We start from the raw sequence: 17,110 nt of genomic DNA on the forward strand, positions 1-17,110 counted from the left end.
TGATGATTGGTCATTTCTCCCCACCCTCGCCCACCCTTTTGGCCACCACCGAGCACAGGGTCTCGCCCAGTGCGTGATTTATCCGTGTGCAGATATCGGTAGGGTGTCTCCGATGGGACAAGATAAATGCATTCTTCGAGCTTAATACTTTCCTTATGTGGTTTAAGGCTTCAGCCCTCTTAGTTCAAGAGCCGCCCCTCGGGGGCCTACTGTCCTCGAGTGCTGGGTTAGCAAATGTGAGGTTGGTCGGGAGACTCAACATTATCTTGGACTTTTAGGAACTTCCTTTCGATGAAAACCCAGCAGTCGGGAAGAGTTGCCTGAGGGAGGCTTTTCAGATCTCTTTGACAGGAGAGATGGGACTTCCCTCCAAGAAGGTTACCTGCCCAGGTAGAAGCTGAATCTTCTCGTTACTCGGAGGGCCTCATGAGAAGGCTCGCACTGGGGAGCCCAGAACTGCCAACTCTTTGAAAAAGAGAGACGGCCACGTTCAAGCTGATTGGACCTTGAAGGGCAGCGTGCTCAGAGCCCGGCCGCCTGGCTGGGGTTTAAGAACAGATTGTTTCCAGAAAGAAATGGGGCAGCTCTATCAGCCTTGGGCCCGAGGTGATGTTTTCCCCTCCCCTGGATTTCTAGGCGGTGAAATAAAACCAGGCCTTTATTTATAAAGCCTCATTCCTGTAAGGGTTCTGTTTGCCCTGGAAAGACTCAGGGAGAAAGCCATGGGGGAAGTAACCCGGCTTGCAGGTGGAGGGAGGGAGGCACAGAGAGGGCAAGTGACTTACCCCGGGTCACAAAATCAAGTAGTCTCCAGGTGATAGGAGTCCAGTCCGTGTTTCCGGAATGTTCTGGAACATTCATCTTTCCACTAGAGTGGTGTTTCTCAACCACACTATTGACATTTGGGCTGGACATTCTGTGCGGTGGGGCTGGACTGTGTGTTATAGAATGTTTAACAGCATCCCTGGCCTCCACCACCGGACTGTGGTCCCAGCCCCCACCCCAGTGGCCACAACCAAAATATTGCCAGGAAGGCCCCCATGTGCTGGTTGAGAACAACTTGCGTAGAGGATAGGGCGCCTCTCTCTGTACGTCTTGCTTGAAGAACGCAGTCTTTTGATTTCCTTTTAATTCTTCATTTAAAAACACTGCCTGGGGAGCACCTGGGTGGCTCCGTCAGTTAAGCGTCCGGCTTGGGCTCAGGTCAAGATCTCACAGTCCGTGAGTTCAAGCCCCACGTGGGGCTCTGTGCTGACGGCTCTGAGCCTGGAGCCTCCTTCCGATTCTGTGTCTCCCTCTCTCTCTCTGCCCCTCCCCTGCTCACACTCTGTCTCTCTCTCTCAAACATAAACATGAAAAATTTTTCTAAGAAACACTGCCTGGGGCCCTTGTTGGTTGGGGGGGGCATGGGAAGTGCACGCAACATGCAGGGACCTGGTGGGGGGGCTCGGATCTTGCCTCTGCACAGGCCCATGTTGGGTGTGCAGCCGTCCCCATCTCGGGCCACATTCTCCTAGAATTGTGACATCCCCCACCCTTCGCCCAGCCCCCTTCTTACTCGTCATCCCTTTGGCCACTCTCCCGCCTTGGGTACCTTTCCTGGAGCAGAACAGCATCGCCCTGTTCTCACTGGACCAGGCTCCCTGCTAAGCCCCGTGTGCACACCCCACAAACACGATCCCCATAGCCCGGAGGAGACTCCACGCCCCACGGTGACACCCAGCTGGCTCTCACTGGCCCTGTCTGTTCTGCACTGTCCCCCCCCCCCCACACCAGGAAGGTCTTCCCGCTGTATGGGGTGACCGTCCGCTGGGGGGAGGCGTCCTCAGCGGCCCCCAGGAGCAGCCTCACCTGTGCTGGATGAGGGACGAGAGCTGGTCCATCTACACTCCATCCTCCTCCTCCCGGTGGCCCTTGCTCTGCACCGTCCCATGGGCTCCCCCGTGGAAGGGAGCCTGATGCCCATAGCAGTGGTCTCCATCCACGTCTTTCCTTCCCGGCTCAGTCCCCCACGCCCCACCGATGCTTCCTGGGATGTCCTCCCGGAGAGACTGCTTCCCTGCCTGTGACAGGGTCTGCCCCCGGGGGAGCCCAGACTGAGAGCCAGCTGCACTCGCCCCCACACCTGCCCACCTGCCAGCAGCGACCTCACACGGCCTGCGCCCGCTGCCCGCCCCCGACCATTGCCATCACGACAGGGAAAGGGCGAGTCCCCACGGGCTCCCCCGCGTCTTCGAAATAAAACCAGGTTCTCGTCCTGTGCCCGCCCTCATCTGTCACACGCCGCCTCTCTCGCTTCCCTCCAGCCACCCCGGGCCCCCTGAACCACGGGCACCCCCGGGCCTTTGCGCGTGCTGGCCCCACAGCCCGGACTCCTTTCCCCCGGGTCGGCGCGTGGCCGGCTCCTTCGCATCTCAGCCGGCCTGTCCCCCCCTCGGGGAGGCCCCCTCCGACCCCGCGTCTCACGCAGCCTCCCTGGGCCAGCAGCCACGCTTCGCCCCATCACCCTGCTTTGCCGCGTCCACACTCAGCTGCCTAGGGATCGCTTTCCCTCCATGCACGGGTTTAGCCGTCGGCTGCTTCTCCCGCTTCCTCCGCGCCAAAGGTGAGCTCCGTGAGGGCAGGCACCTCGCCCGCCTTATTCGCTGCAGTATCGCCACGGAGATCAGTGCCTGGGAGTGGTCTGTTCAGAGAATGAATGCTTTAGAGGAAGAACGAATGAATGAATGAATGAATGAACGAGTGACCCAGGACAGTGCAGATCAGGAATTGGCAGTGGGAACAGGGGCGAGGGGGGGGGGGAGAGGGGCCTGAAAGGGAGTGCTGAATCTCCCCACGTTCCCAAGACCCCCTCCAGTGGGCATCGGGAGTCCAGAGGAGCCCGTCCTGGGCGCTGGGCACCTGGTCCTCATGCCAGCTGGAAGCTGACAGCTGCAAACCAGGAGACCCTGGCAAGGACTCCACGCGGCTCCCTCTGCGTCCCCCTCCTCCCCCCGTCATGCAGGAGGCCCCCCAGCTACGAGCAGGACACCAGCACTTGGCCGTGTTCCAAGAGAGGGGAGGCAGAGAAATCCAGCTCCATTGGACAGCTGAGGAGCTCGGGAAATGCATTTAAAATAGCTATTCTAGCAGCTGCCGGCAGATTACTTTTTCCATGCAGACTGGATGGCTTTAATAAAAAATGAGAACTTCTCCATCTGCTCTCTAAAGATAAGCCCCCAGTTCCCCAAATCGGTGAGCGACAGAGGCCCAGGGGGCCCGGGGAGGCTGGGAGGTGCGTCAGGCCGGTGACAGAGCCGATTAGCCCGGATCCGGATCCGGCAGCTCTCAAGGCGGTTGGGGCCTCCCGGCTGTGGGATGGGAAGCCGAGGCCAAGAGTGGGACTCGAGTAATTAAGATGTCATTTAGTCCTGTGATCGCCCCGTCGGGCCCCCAGGGCCACGTGCCAGCCTGTCTCCTTTCCAGCTGTCAGATGGAAAACGGCCTGGTCACCGCGGGACCGAGAGGGGTCCCAGAGCTCGACCGGGAAGCAGCCTGGCCGACGCGGAACCCGGCCCAGAGCAGGCCCCACCTGACTGGGGCAAGATTAACCACCGGGGATGGGTTCCGCGTACACCCCAAAAGACACGGCTGGTGGAAACCCCTAAAGGCCTCCTATCATGGCAGCTCTTCTCCAGTTGTTAGAGACGGAGGGGGCAGACGCTGGTCCCGTGGGGCCCAGTGCTTCCGTTGTTGGAGGCGCGCACTGAGAAAATGAATTTGAAATTGTGAACACGGAATTGTTAGACCCCTTCCCAGGGCCTGGGAAGTGAGAGGCCCTGGGCCCCAAGCTGCACGGGCTTCACAGTCCATGTGTGTGTGCGTGTGCATGTGTGTGTGTGTGTGTGTGTGTGCACAGCACACAGCTGGGTCTTTCCACCTGAGCCTTCTTCTGCCTGGAATCGCAGACCTAGTACGTAGGATGTATTCCGGTATCTGCCTCCTGACCCAGCGCCGGCTCTCGTCCCCGAATCCAGGACTGCTCCTTGTCAACCCTGCCGAATCAGAAGGGTGTTGGACAGAAAACAGGACTAGAAGGGCAGAAAGGAAGAGAGGAGGGCCTGCCCAGAGAAGCCAAGTCTGTCTATACGAAAAGAATAGCGATTCGGTAGACGGGAGAGAGACTATAACTCAACAGGCAGCGAGTCTGAAAAAGCCTGGAGCTTTACAAAAAAAAATTTTTTTTAATGTTTATTTATTTTTGAGAGAGAGAGAGAGAGGCAGAGTGTGAGCGGGGCAGGGACAGAGAGAGAGAGAGAGGGGGAGACACAGAATCGGAAGCAGGGTCCAGGCTCCCACCTGTCGGCATTCTGTGTCCTCTCTCTCTCTCTCAAAAATAAATAAACATTAAAAAAAATTTTGAAAAGGGAACTGTTAACTTGTAGAGGATGGATAAGTTGCCAGTGATGGTCCAGAAGAGAGGCAAATGATCTGTGGTCAATAGAAAAGATAACCTCAGAGTTTCCTTCCCCCCGCCCTTTTTTTTTTTTTCTTTTTGCTTGGTAGGACCCAAGACGATAACCAGACCAGTGTTGTAGCTTTTTCATGGGTCTCTCTCAGCCACTTCTGAACCACCTTTGTCATTCTGCAAGTTCCCTCATCCATGAACAAAATTACTGTGATGGGTTCTCACTGTGTGCTTCTCCGAGAGTTACGGTTCTGACTTTTTGAATATTCTATACTTGGAAATCAGTGTCCCCTCTCTAGTTTCTTTGGCGGTAAGCTGATTTTATACCCCCTAAGTCATTCCAAAGAAAAAGCGCAAACTTAAGGCAGATGACCGTCCTCGTGTAAACTTCCTTTGGTTCTACCTCTTTTGCAGTTCCTGAATTTTTTTAAGAACCCAAGTTGTGGTTTCAAATGCAATCCAAATAACCTTTTCTCTACAAGGCTCCGTCTCGGCTGGTCAGAGCACACAGCGGAATAATCAAAAGGAAACAAGACGTAATTCCAATTCATACTTGCACTTGCGAGGCGCATTAAGGGATCCAGATTGCAACTCACAAGACTCTTCTGAAAAATGCCCTCTGCTTCCCCTGCAATCCTATCAAACCCACCGCTGCATCAGAGCCCCTCATTCTCTGCCCTTCAGCCTCACTCAACGGCTTATGATAGGAATGCTTTTGACTGCAAGCAATGGAAAACCCAACCATAAGAATAGTTACTGTTCGCTTAAACAGGCATATACGGTCATAGGGCCGGCTTAGACACCCACCAACATCGTCAAGGATCCAGACTGCCCCTTCATGCTCCCATTGAACTTTCGTCCTCAAGCTGGTTGCCTCATCGTCACAAAGTGGCTACCACAGCCCCAAACATCATGCCCCCGGATGCAGCATCCCCAGCAGGAAAAAGAGGGCAGAGCCCAAGGGCCTTCTCCCCCAAAGCTTCAGTCTTTTTATTCAGGAAGAAAATCACTCCCAGATGCACCCCAGTAGAATTGTTCCTTTCTCCTCATCGTCTAAAAGTGGATCACATAACCACCCCTTGTTACAAAGGAGGCTAGGAAAGCAAGTGTTTGACAAAGTAGAAAAGAATCATCACGGCTGGCTGCGACCAAACGCGGCCCACTCCCTGGGACAAGTCAGGTTCTGCACCCACAGCCTTAGGCCCATCGCTCACCTGTTGATCTATTTCTAATGAACACACGTCGTGGGTACCATTGTCTTCTAATGTACGCAGGAGGGATAAAGAAGGTCAGAGAAGTTGAGCGGCCAGTGAGTAAGCGGCTGAGCTGAGACTTGGCTCCAGTCACCAAGACTTCAAAACCTGCTTTTTTTTTTTTATTAAACCCCTAATACCCTATTTTTTGTCTTAGCGAGGGGAGGGCATGGAGGGACTGCAGATGGCTGGGCGGTTGCTGATGCACCAGGCTGGCTGCATTGCCAAGACCTTCGGGAACCTCACCTGGGCCCCTGGGGGTCTCCCTCTCGTTCGGCCTGGGTCCCCAGCTCCACGTTCCCCGCCTTCCTCGGAGGCTGTCATGCATGCCTCCTGCTGTTTGAAGGAGGGAGACTCCGTTCCGTCCGTTCCATGAGTCAGAGGGTCCATAGCTCGCCCTGAGCATCAGAGGTGGGGCAGACCCTCAGAGATGCTCTTGTCCGCAGGGCCAGCGGGGATGGATGGTGTGTGGCTGTCTACGTCAGGAGGGGAAGGGAGATGTCAGAATCACTCCGGGCCCCGTTGGGGCTGAGTTCTGATGGTCCTGACAGGACTGTACTTTGGGAGCCCCGGTCACCATCAGGGCAGGCAAAATGTGACGGGGACACGGCTAGGCTCTGGGGGTGCGTCCTTCTATTCCGCCAGCCCAGGAAAAGAGGCCCCCGCACCAGCTTTGGAGATCCGGGTTTGAGGATCCACTCCTCACCAATCGAGTGACCGTGGGCAAATCCTTCCCCATCCTGAGCCTGTCGGATGGGAAGGATCACAGCGGAACTGCCTCATCGGGAAGCTGCAGGATTGAAGGAACGGGTACGTGAAGAGCTGTCTGCTGCATAAGTTATGCCATTCAGAAATTTACCACCGTCACCACCGCGGCTAAATGCCTCCTGCGGTTGGTCTTGGGTTAGATGAATCACGCAATCAATCACCCAAAGTTTTTCCTCCCCTGGCCCTGCCTTCTCTCCCTTCTGTGCTCTGAATCTGCTCTTCCAGCTGTGGGTGGTGGTATTTGTCTCTCCTGGGAGGATGTGTGGCCATGGCCAGCACAACAGCCCAGATGCTAGAATCCTCCAGAATCTTCCAGAATCCCAGCCCCCCCAGCTCACTTGTGGGTGGACCTTGGGCAAGATGCTTTCTTTCTCCACACACCTCGATGTTCTTTCCTCCTAAGAGGGCAGGATGTTTGCCGGAGGGGTGATTTGGAGAATGGACCCTGGTCACGCCTGAGAGCCCCTCCCAGCGCCCACATGTCACTGGGTCTCCATGAAGGTCCGTCTTCTCCCCTCCTGGGAGCTCCTTCTCCCCCGTTCCACCACAGGTGAGATTGGGTCCAACCATCTCTGTGAGACACGACCGAGGGGCTGACAAAATGAACAAGCAGGTCTGGGAGAGGACACTGGGGTGGTGAGTTTCTTGTTTATTTTAAAGTTGATTTATTTATTTTGAGAGAGTGAGCGGGGGAGGGGCAGAGAGAGGGGGAGAGAGAATCCCAGGCAGCCTCCTCACTGTTTGCCCAGAGCCCCGTTCGGAACTCGAACTCACGAACCGTGAGATCGCAACCTGAGCCGAAATCAAGAGTTGGACGCTTAACTGACTGAGCCCCCCCAGGCGCCCTGGTCAGTTTTTAATAAACAGAGGCAGAGGGGAGCTGCACACAGGAGGCCAGAGGGGAAGGCCATGACGTTGAAGGAGTTACTTCCCGAAGTTGTTAACTCACCAAGAAGTAGCTGTTTCCCTGAGGTTCCCGGCATTCTGCAGGCCTGGTCTGGGGGACCGGGATCTGGGGCGGAGCCGGGGGAGAACGGGGGCTTGTCTTCTGCACCCCACCCAAGGGACGTGTCCTGGAGCCTGCTGAGTGGGCGGATCGGGCTCAGGAGGAAGGGAGGAGAGAGTGATGGCAGGATGCAGGTTCCTTGCGGTCCTCGGGGCCGTCTACCCCAAAGTTCTGCCCCTCCCCCGGAATCACCCACCTGCCAGCCCAGGGCCGATCGCCTCACCCCCCCAAGCCCGCCTGGCATTTATTCTGTACCCTCCACCCTGGCCCACCCTGACCCCTCACGAGGCTGGACGCAGCAATTGCTTGTTGGATGATTCTGTGTGTTTTTTTGGCCCAAGACACTTTTTACACAGGTGTTAACACGCTGGCGAGAAATTCTCGGAAGGAGGATCAATTTTTGTTCGTCCTGCCACATCGCCCCCAAGAATCTTACAGGCATCTGGAGCTGTGTCGTCCCACATGGTAACCTGTTTAAATGTAAACAGAAGTGAAATTAAATTTAAAATTCTCTCCCTAAGGGTGCCTGGGTGGCTCAGTCGGTTGAGCGTCTGACTTTGGCTCATGATTTCTCGGTTCGTGAGTTCGAGCCCCATGTCGGGCTTTGCGTTGATAGTGTGGAGCCTGCTTGGGATTCTCTCTCCCCCCCCCCCCAAATAAATGAATATTTAAAAAAAACTTTTTAAAATTCTCTTCCTAGCCACACTGGCCACATCAAGGCACTCCGTGGCCACATGTGACGAGCGGCTGCTGAACTGGATGGTGTAGACATGTCCCTGATCACAGAAGGTTCTCTTGGGCAGCACTGGACTTGAGGAAAGCCTTGGGTTTTTTTTTTTAATTATATGTTTTATTGGTGTTTTTTAGTAACAAAAGTAACAACTCTTTGTCATAAAGCACTTACAACATACAGAATACCACGAAGGTGCAAAGAGGGACCCACGCGGGCTGTCTGCTCAGCGACATACTGAATCACTGAGCGACCTTCCTGACGCGCGTTCTGTCGCTCAGTCCCTGAACATCCCCGAGGAGGGGCAAGGAAGGGGAGGAAGAAATGAACAGAAAACACTTGAAAACTCCTGCTCCATTTGAGGGATTTGGGGCTGTTGTTGTTTTTTTTTTGTTTTTTTTTTTTTTTTCAACGTTTATTTATTTTTGGGACACAGAGAGACAGAGCATGAGCGGGGGAGGGGCAGAGAGAGAGGAAGACACAGAATCGGAAACAGGCTCCAGGCTCTGAGCCATCAGCCCAGAGCCTGACGCGGGGCTCGAACTCACGGACCGCGAGATCGTGACCTGGCTGAAGTCGGACGCTTAACCGACTGCGCAACCCAGGCGCCCCTGTTTTTTTTTTTTTTTAACATTTATTTATTTTTGAGAGACTGAGAGGCAGACCATGAACGGGGGAGGGGCAGAGAGAGAGGGAGACACAGAATCCAAAGCAGTTCCAGGCTCTGAGCTGTCAGCACAGAGCCCGACGCGGGGCTCGAACCCGTGAACCGTAAGATCATGACCTGAGCCAAAGTCAGGCACTTAACCGACTGAGCCATCCAGGTGCCCCTCTATTTTTTTTTTAAAGCTTATGTATTTATTTTGAGAGAGAGAGACAGAATGCGAGTAGGGGAGAGGCAGAGAGAAAGAGAGGGAGGGAGACACAGAATCGGAAGCAGGCTCCAGGCTCCGAGCTGTCAGCACAGAGCCCGACGTGGGGCTCAAACCCACAAACCAGGAGATCATGGCCCGAGCCGAAGTCGGATGCTCAACCGACTGAGCCACCCAGGCGCCCACCCCTCCATTTGAGGGATTTTGTAAAAGGCAGCCAGCTCACAGGCAGCCCGGGGAAGGTAGTTCCCAGGGGTGGACATGGGGACACGGGGACAGTCACCGATGGCCTGTGCCGTCGACTGAAGTGTCCCGCCCCCCACAATTCATACGAGGCCCTAACCCCAATGTGAGTATCTTGGGGGGTAATTAAGATCAAATGAGGTCATGACAGGGGGTCTAATCCAGGAAGACCAGTGGTCTTAGTAAGAGGGGACAGACAGCTCTCTGTTCCGACTCTTCTGTCCACAAGCCGGGGAGAACCCTCGCCAAAACCCTCGACGCCGGCACCCAGACTGTCTCAGGCTCCCAGCCTCTAGAAGGGCCCAGAGGTATGTCTTTCTGTCGTGTGAAGCTCCCCTCATTCTGTGGTCTCTTGTGACGGCGGCCCAGGCTCGCCAAGACATTCTGCAGTTCTGGAAACACATCTCCACAAACTGGCCGTGCTGAACCAGAGACGTCCCCTCCATAATCCCCAGGACTTGTGGGTGTAGCTGTCGCTTGACATGGCGGGAGGGCTCTGCAGATGGGACTAAGTGAACGACGATGAGGTCGTCCGGGTGGGGCCTAACGGTGATCACCGGGGTCTTCGTGAGAGGAAAAGGGGGCTGGAGGGCCAGTGCCAGAGCAGAGGTCAGCGCTGGCTCTGAGGACAGAGGAAGGGGCCCCAGCAGCCCCTCGAAGCTGGGAAAGGCAAGGAGATTGGAGGCTCCAGAAGCAAGGCAGACGCACCAACACCTTGGTTCCTGGCCAGTGAGAGCCATTTCAGACTTCTGACCTCCGGAACTGTAAGGCCGTAAGTCTGTGCTGTTTCAAGCTCCTAAGTGTGGGTGATGGGTTACAGCACTGTAGGGAAGTCCGTGATGGGCGGGTGCACGCACCTCACTGAGTGTGGTCCTTTCCGGCCAGGCCGTTCGTCTCCGTGTTTGATGCTCATTTGCTCAGTGAACAGACAGCTCAGTGTTTGGTCCTCCCGGCGCACCTGGTGGCGGGGGTGGCCGAGTGGCTAAGAGGGCAGACTTGAAAGGCAGGCGGTCCCGGGTGTCCCCAGCGGCCGGCTGTGTGGCCTCAAACAAGCTACTTGCCCTCTCTGGGGCTTAGCCTTTCCTGCCCCCCACGCGGCTGTGAGGGCCGGTGTTCTCTCCTCGGCGGGTGTTCCTTCATCGCCTGTCCCGCGCCAGGCTCCCGGGTGCTGGGAAGACTGTGACAATTCCAGGAGCCAGGCTCCTGACCTTTGTGGAGCCCACGCTCCGGCGGGTTCAGGGGTAGAATGTCGTACCGGACCAGGTACGTAGCAGGTGTGGGGGCGATGTTGCCCACGACTTCCTCCCGGAAGGGATCACGGAGGGTTCGGTGTCTCACCCAAGTTGACGTGAGTGGGTGCAGGCGGGACCTGGAATCCGGGTTTCATGCCCCAGGCCGGGGAGTGGGCCGGGGTGCAGTGCCGCAGGAAGGACTTTGTCCCCGTGTCTAGCGCAGTTCAGCTTCTAGGCTCTGTTTCTTTCGAAGGCACTAAAGTGCGGACAATCCCCGAAGGGTGTTGGGCTCTGAGAGCCCTGCTGGGGGCTGTGTGGCCGGCAAGACCTTGGAGGCCCGTGGGCCTCGTTCCCCGACTCAGCCTGGGGTTCCCAGGAAATGGCCTGCCTATGCTTCCCTCCCTCCCCATGGGCCGCATTGCCAGGCCTCGGGACTTTTGGGAAATCACTGGAAACATTCCAAGAACAAGAGGAAGCCTTGCGTCTCCCAGGCCCCATGGGCCTGGCTCCCAGCAGCAGAGAGGCAAGAAGCCAAAAGCCTGGGGTCATCCTCAGGACCAGAGGCTTTGTGGGGAAACAGGGCGATCCACTGGGGGCCAAGGGCCAAAGCTGGGCCTTACGTGTGTTTGCTTTGGCCAACTCCGTTCGTGAAGTCAGAAAAGAAAGGACATTGACCCTCAGTGTCCAGCTTCCTTTGAAGACGGAATGGGGATGGGATGGGACCTTTCTCCCTGGAGCTGCCCTCCAGGCCCCCAGGCCCCAAGGCCCCCGGGGGACTCTTCCCTCCTTTACGTGACCTCATTGGCGGTTGGCTTTGGTTCTCATTCCCAGTTGTTTTGCCTCCGGGGACTTCTGCCAGAGTCTGGAGATTTCAGTCTTTACAGGTGGAGGGACTGGGGCCGCTACTGGCAACCAGGGGACTGAGGCGGGGACCCCGCAAGGTCCAGGGTGGCCCCACAGCAGAGAGAGATCCCGCTCCAGTGCCCATGATGCCACAGGCCAACCCTGAGGGAAGGAGACCGGTCTTACTTTGCATTCCCCCAAAAGCAGAGCCTGAGGCAAGGCTCGGGTACCGATTGTTTTGTAAAGGTCATCTCAGAAAGAGAGAGGAGTGAACGACTGAGGCGAAAGAAAAGAGAGCAAAGACAAGGGTAGTTGCCCAGCTGGGTCTGCTGTCTGCACGGCTCCGGCCAACTGGGACCCTCGGGGCTAGAGAAACGTGCTCAGAGCCCGCCACGCGGAAGCAAAGCGCACGGGCATTGACCACCAGCTCCTCTCCGGGTCGCATCGGGGCTTCACCGGCTCCCTGTGAACCTGGAGCCTAGCAGCGGGTGGCCTTGATCATGGAGAGCCCCACTCCCTGGCCACCTGCCCTGCCAGTGTGAAAACCCCTGTGGCCCACGGCACTCCAGCCAGGGACATCATGGCCACGTCAGGGAAGAGATGATGAAGGCAGCCCTCCCTCCACCCCCCCCCCCCCCCGCCTCCAACCTCACCTCTGCTTTTCCATGAACCCGGCGACTACCCCGTGCCCTCCTCCCTCCTGCCAAATCCTAACTCAGAAAACCACTGTACTTGAATCTTCCAACCAAGCAAAAGCCACGTGAAAGGGAAGAAGGCATCGCGGCCCTGGCCTCCCATACTGGGGGACCCTCGGGTGCGTGGCCCCGGGAACTCGCCGAGTTTCTTTAACTGCAAAATTCGGCCTTTGCTGACCTTGAGTCCAAGCAGGTAAAGAGCACGCCATTCCACAAACTGATCTCTCGAGCGCAGACAAGGGAGAATAATGTTCCGAAGGCTGGACGATCTCACGACTCTCTGTTGAGAGGAATCCAGAGGTTCTCACGGTCTGCCTGTGCTCCCCCTCCGCCTCCTGGCCTGGCAGTCGTAGGGTGGAGCCATGCTTCCTGGGTCAGAGGGACCCTGGTCCCCAGGGATGCCGGGGGCAGGCCATCTTGCTGGTGGACCAGGAAGGCGTTTCAGCACATCACCCACAAGGCAGGGCCCCCAGCATCCTGGAGCCTCGAGGAGCCGAGAACCAGTCCAGGGAGGCCGAAGGAAGAGGCCTCTCAGCCCACAAAGGCCAGCCCGCTCTTTACTAAGAAATACCATCCAAGCCCTGCCCCCACGGCCCCCTCCTTCCACCGCTCCCCCAAGGTCATTTGTGACAGAATTAAAAAGGAGCCCAGTGCTGAGGCGATCCGACTCATAAATGTGTGGAGACAACGAGACAGCCATTTGGAAAGAAGATAAAATTAATCCATTTCTCATCCCGAACACCAGAGTAACTCCACGCGGGTCAGAGATCCACAGGAAACAGTGAAACCGTACAAGCCTTAGAAGGAGGCGTGGGTGGAGGGGAAGACTTCGACTATGAGGAAAAACCCGGACTGGCAGTTTCGTACAAATTTAACAAGATTTTTATTAACTTAAGAAAAACCTGTTGCATGGCAGAAGGCACCGTATGCAAAATCCAAGGACAAAGGGAAAACTGCCGGGAAATCTCTGCAGCATCTATCAGAGATAAAAGATTAGTATTGTTTAAAATACATAGAACAGGGGCGCCTGGGTGGCTCAGTCGGTTAAGCGTCCGACGTCGGCTCAGGTCATGATCTCACGGTCCATGGGTTCAAGCCCCGCGTCGGGCTCTGTGCTGACAGCTCAGAGCCTGGAGCCTGCTTCAGATTCTGTGTCTCCCTCTCTCTCTGACCCTCTCCCATTTATGGCCTGTCTCTCTCTCTGTCTCAAAAATAAATGAACATTAAAAAAAATTTAAAAATAAAATAAAATAAAATACATAGAACAAAAAACAAAAACAAAAACAAAGAAACAAACACACAAAAACAAGGAAAACAGACCAAAAATAGTCTAGGAAAATGACCACAAGACACGAACAGCTAATTCACAAAGATATAAAATGGCATTTTAGTAAATGAAAGGAGACAAGTAAGGGAAAGGCCAACGTCGGCTTCACTGAGGCACCGTGGCTCACCCACCAGAACGGCCAAGGTCAAAACCTCAACCCCAGGCTCCATTGGCAAGACTGGGAAGGGCCGTCATTCGCCTTGCCGGTGGGAGGTGCAGGGTGATAGAACCAGCGTTTATCGAGGGAAATTTAGGCAAAATATCACACAAAACGATATATGCACCTACCTCCAAACCAGCCATCTCGCTTCCAGAATTTACCCCAAAGATGCACTTCCCACGATGTGGAAACGCACACACACAAGGTCGCTCATTGCACCATTGGTTGTATTTGCAGACTATTCCACGCGCAGGGGCGGCGTGAATAGGCTAAGGCATCTCTACCCCGCGGAGGACCGCACAGCTGCACAAAAGAACGAGCAAGGCGTCGACGCATGACTCCAGAGTGATTTCCAGGAGATGCTGCCAACTCTAAACATCACAGTGCATGCCCTGCCTTCTGGGTAAGAAAAGGGGGAAACAGGAAAACATACGAAGAAAGGAAAACACAGAAGAGATAACCAGAAAACAATGAACTTGATTCCCATGAGCACGGAGGGGTGGGGCGGGGGGGAAGGGATCCAGGAGGGAGGGCTCTTCGCCGGCTTACGCCTTTCAGTCCCGTTTTGACATGTGGGAACACGCTGATGCCCTCTGTGTCCAAAAACGTAAAAAACAAATCAATACAATCCATCTAAGACTGGAAGGGAACAGACAAATGAACCCGAGTGTATTTCAAATGAACGACGTCACCACACTGAGAAGGGGGGAAAGGAAAAGGGAAAGAAAGCAAGACGAACTCTACGAACTCCTCACACGGTCCTGGGCAGCGCCGGGGTGCAGGAGGCTGAACCTGTCCTGAATGTAACGTCAACTCACATCTTTTGAATAGGTGTTGTTGGTATGCTGTCTGAGCAACACAATGGTGGGGCTGCTTTGGGTTGTGGAACCGAGCGTGTAAGTGTCCAGAGCCAGGATTCTCATCAGGAGAGAAGGGGTATCCGAGGGCTGGGACGGGAGGTGCCCGGTGCAGGTGAAGTTGGCTGTGCCCAGGGCTTCGCAGAACAACGTCCGGGAGGAGAGGACGGGACACGGGGCTGGGCGCTGGGGGCGTGGGACCATCCGAAGATTTGCCAAAGTCTCTGCCAGCCCGACGGAGGGTCCCCCCGAGCAAGGACAGCCCGGGGATGTGTCCCGTGTTGGGTGGCTACAGGCAGGCTTTTGTGGCACCAGCTGCTCAACCATTTGTGGGCAGGCTTCCTCACGGGACCTCGACTTCAGTTTGAGAGGTGAGGGACCTCGTGCATGCTGGCAGCTGGACACGACGCCCTGCCTGGCCGCGGGTCTGCCAGGCAAACTTCTGGGTCCGCACAGAGACGTGGAGGGAGCACGTGATTTCCAAGACGCATCTATCTCTGGTGTGTGTGTGTGTGTGTGTGTGTGTGTGTGTGTGTTCACATACAACTACGTCTGTATGTCCAATATCTCTTAGCTCTGTCTCCTGAAAAAGCCTAGAAACAAAGATGTCCCATAGCAATCAGTGTCCCCGAGTACCTAGATCTGAGTTCCTAAAACCATTCCCCATGGAAAGGAACAGGGTCCTCAGAGAAACAGTTAATTCCAGGGCCAGGGCAAGGAAGGGACTAGGTCAGCCTCAAACAGCTTGTTGTTCCAGAGAGTAAGGATGTTCTAAGAAAAAAAAAAAATGATGCAGACATGTCAGAAGAACACAAGAGCAGATTGAAGTGGTTCCCGCTGGCCAAATCTGGGATGGGTTTGAAATAATTAGGAACAGTAATGAATTATAAACCCTTGGGGAAAAATTGGCATTCATACGTCCATACCGATAATAAGTAGATGAATGAACGAATGAATGAGTGGGGGAGGAAGGGCTCTTGCGTGAAGCAGGATGCCAAGTGCAGACGCAGCTACGGAAGGTTGTACAGGGGGAAACATTGTGTCACCACAGTGGCGGAGACTGCTCGGGGCCCCGGCCACCAATGGGTGAACTTGCTGAGGAGCTGGGGAATCACGTGGTCTCAAGGAATAGTAATTATGCAGGGAAGGAATCGGGCAGTATCTTGACCAGGCCCTCAGCATCCCAGCAGCGCAGGCTGGCGGGTTCCTGGGGAGGACGCACGTCAGCACGTCGTGGGCCAGCCGCGAGGTCCAGCCTGACTTTAACAGGAACATTCTATCGTTTTGAAGAAGGGGATGGGGAGGAGGGGCTGTACACTTTTCAAAAGCGTCAAAGGCGTAAAGACCCAGGAAAATGGCAGAAATGTTCCAGGTTAAAGGATGGTAAAGAGCAGTGACGATTAAACACAAAACCCAGCCCTAGACCGGATCCTGCCCCTGCTGGAGACAGTGCTGTAAAGGACGGGGTTTGGCCAGTTGTACGGTTCTGACCCTGGACAAGGATCAGATAAAGGAACGGGGCTCATGTGAACTTTCTTGACGCTGCCTGCTCCGTGGCTGTGCAGGAGGGCACCCCCCCCTTCTTCGGAAAGGCACACAATCATACAGGGGTAAAGTGGCCTTAAAAGGCTCAGAAAAAATCTACGCGTGCTCGTGGGGGGTGGGCCGTGGGGGGAGAGAGTAAGAGACAACAAAGACAGAGACAGAACACGTAATAGTAAATGGAAGTAAATGGCCAACGGGCGTCCTTTGTAGGATTTTGATTTTGATTTTCAACTTTTTTGTAAACTTTGAAGTGGTTTCCAAATATATATATATATAAAAAAAATCTTTCAACGTGAGCCAGACCGTATTGTCCTTGGGACGCCCTGAGCTTTGCTGGTGCTCCCCGGCCGGGGCCTGGATGCCTCAGTGACGCAAGATGCCCCCGGAGGCCTGTGTCGGCCAATGTCAGGGCTGAGGAAAACTGAGAAGTCCTCGTCTGCGATGCCGGAGGGAAGGCAGAGCTGTCAGCCTCTCTTCCTCTGGACCCCGGGCCTGAAGGATGAGCCAAATGCGGGCCAGTCACTGCCCACCCGCGTCCCTGTTCCCGAAGCTGACCCTTCTCCCTGCCTTTTCCCTGGAATCCACACACACCACAGCCCCCAGACACCCTGCCAGGCACCAACCACACGAAGGCCATCTGCCAGCCCCTCTTCCCTTGCTGCTCGAAGTGGGGTCCTGGGACCAGCAGCAGGCTCTGATCTGACATGCAGAATCCCGGGCCCCATCCCAGAACTGCCAAACCAAAATCCGCGTTTTAACAAAACCTCCGGAGGGGTTGAGCGGGTGCAGTAAAATCTAAGAAGCCCCGAGCTAACCCATTCAATTTAGAAAAAAAAAAAAAAATCACATGCAGAAAATGAGGGCTCGGGTAGCAGTTTCTTTAAGCGTGTAGTGTCTCCGGGCGGCAGGCTTTTTGGCCAGGCGGAGGACCGGGGCCCTGGGGCTCCCCCGCAGGTGGCCAGGCCCAAGGCCCTGGTACCCAGCGTTTCCGACACCTGCAGTTCAGCCTGAGGGCTGCGGAGCATCTGACAGCCTGCGCCTCTGTGGCCTGGATCCGGGGAGGAGACGCTCGGGCTGGAAAGAAATCCTGCTCTCGCAAACTGAAGCCAAGAGCAGGAAGACACTAGTTTAC

The 17,110-nt window shown here is 55.4% G+C and overlaps 1 long non-coding RNA gene across 1 annotated transcript; it reads right to left on the reverse strand.

Annotated features, from left to right (window-relative positions):
* Window positions 1-7,097: 7,097 nt before the first annotated feature.
* On the reverse strand, window positions 7,098-12,638 carry LOC109497896. The gene is made up of 3 exons (XR_002154319.3): window positions 12,268-12,638; window positions 7,418-7,944; window positions 7,098-7,260 (listed from the first exon to the last, which is right to left on the reverse strand). It is a non-coding gene; the product is annotated as an uncharacterized LOC109497896 (long non-coding RNA).
* Between the last annotated feature and the right edge of the window lie 4,472 nt (window positions 12,639-17,110).

Source organism: Felis catus, chromosome A3, assembly GCF_018350175.1.
Source record: "Felis catus isolate Fca126 chromosome A3, F.catus_Fca126_mat1.0, whole genome shotgun sequence".
NCBI lineage: Eukaryota > Metazoa > Chordata > Mammalia > Carnivora > Felidae > Felis > Felis catus.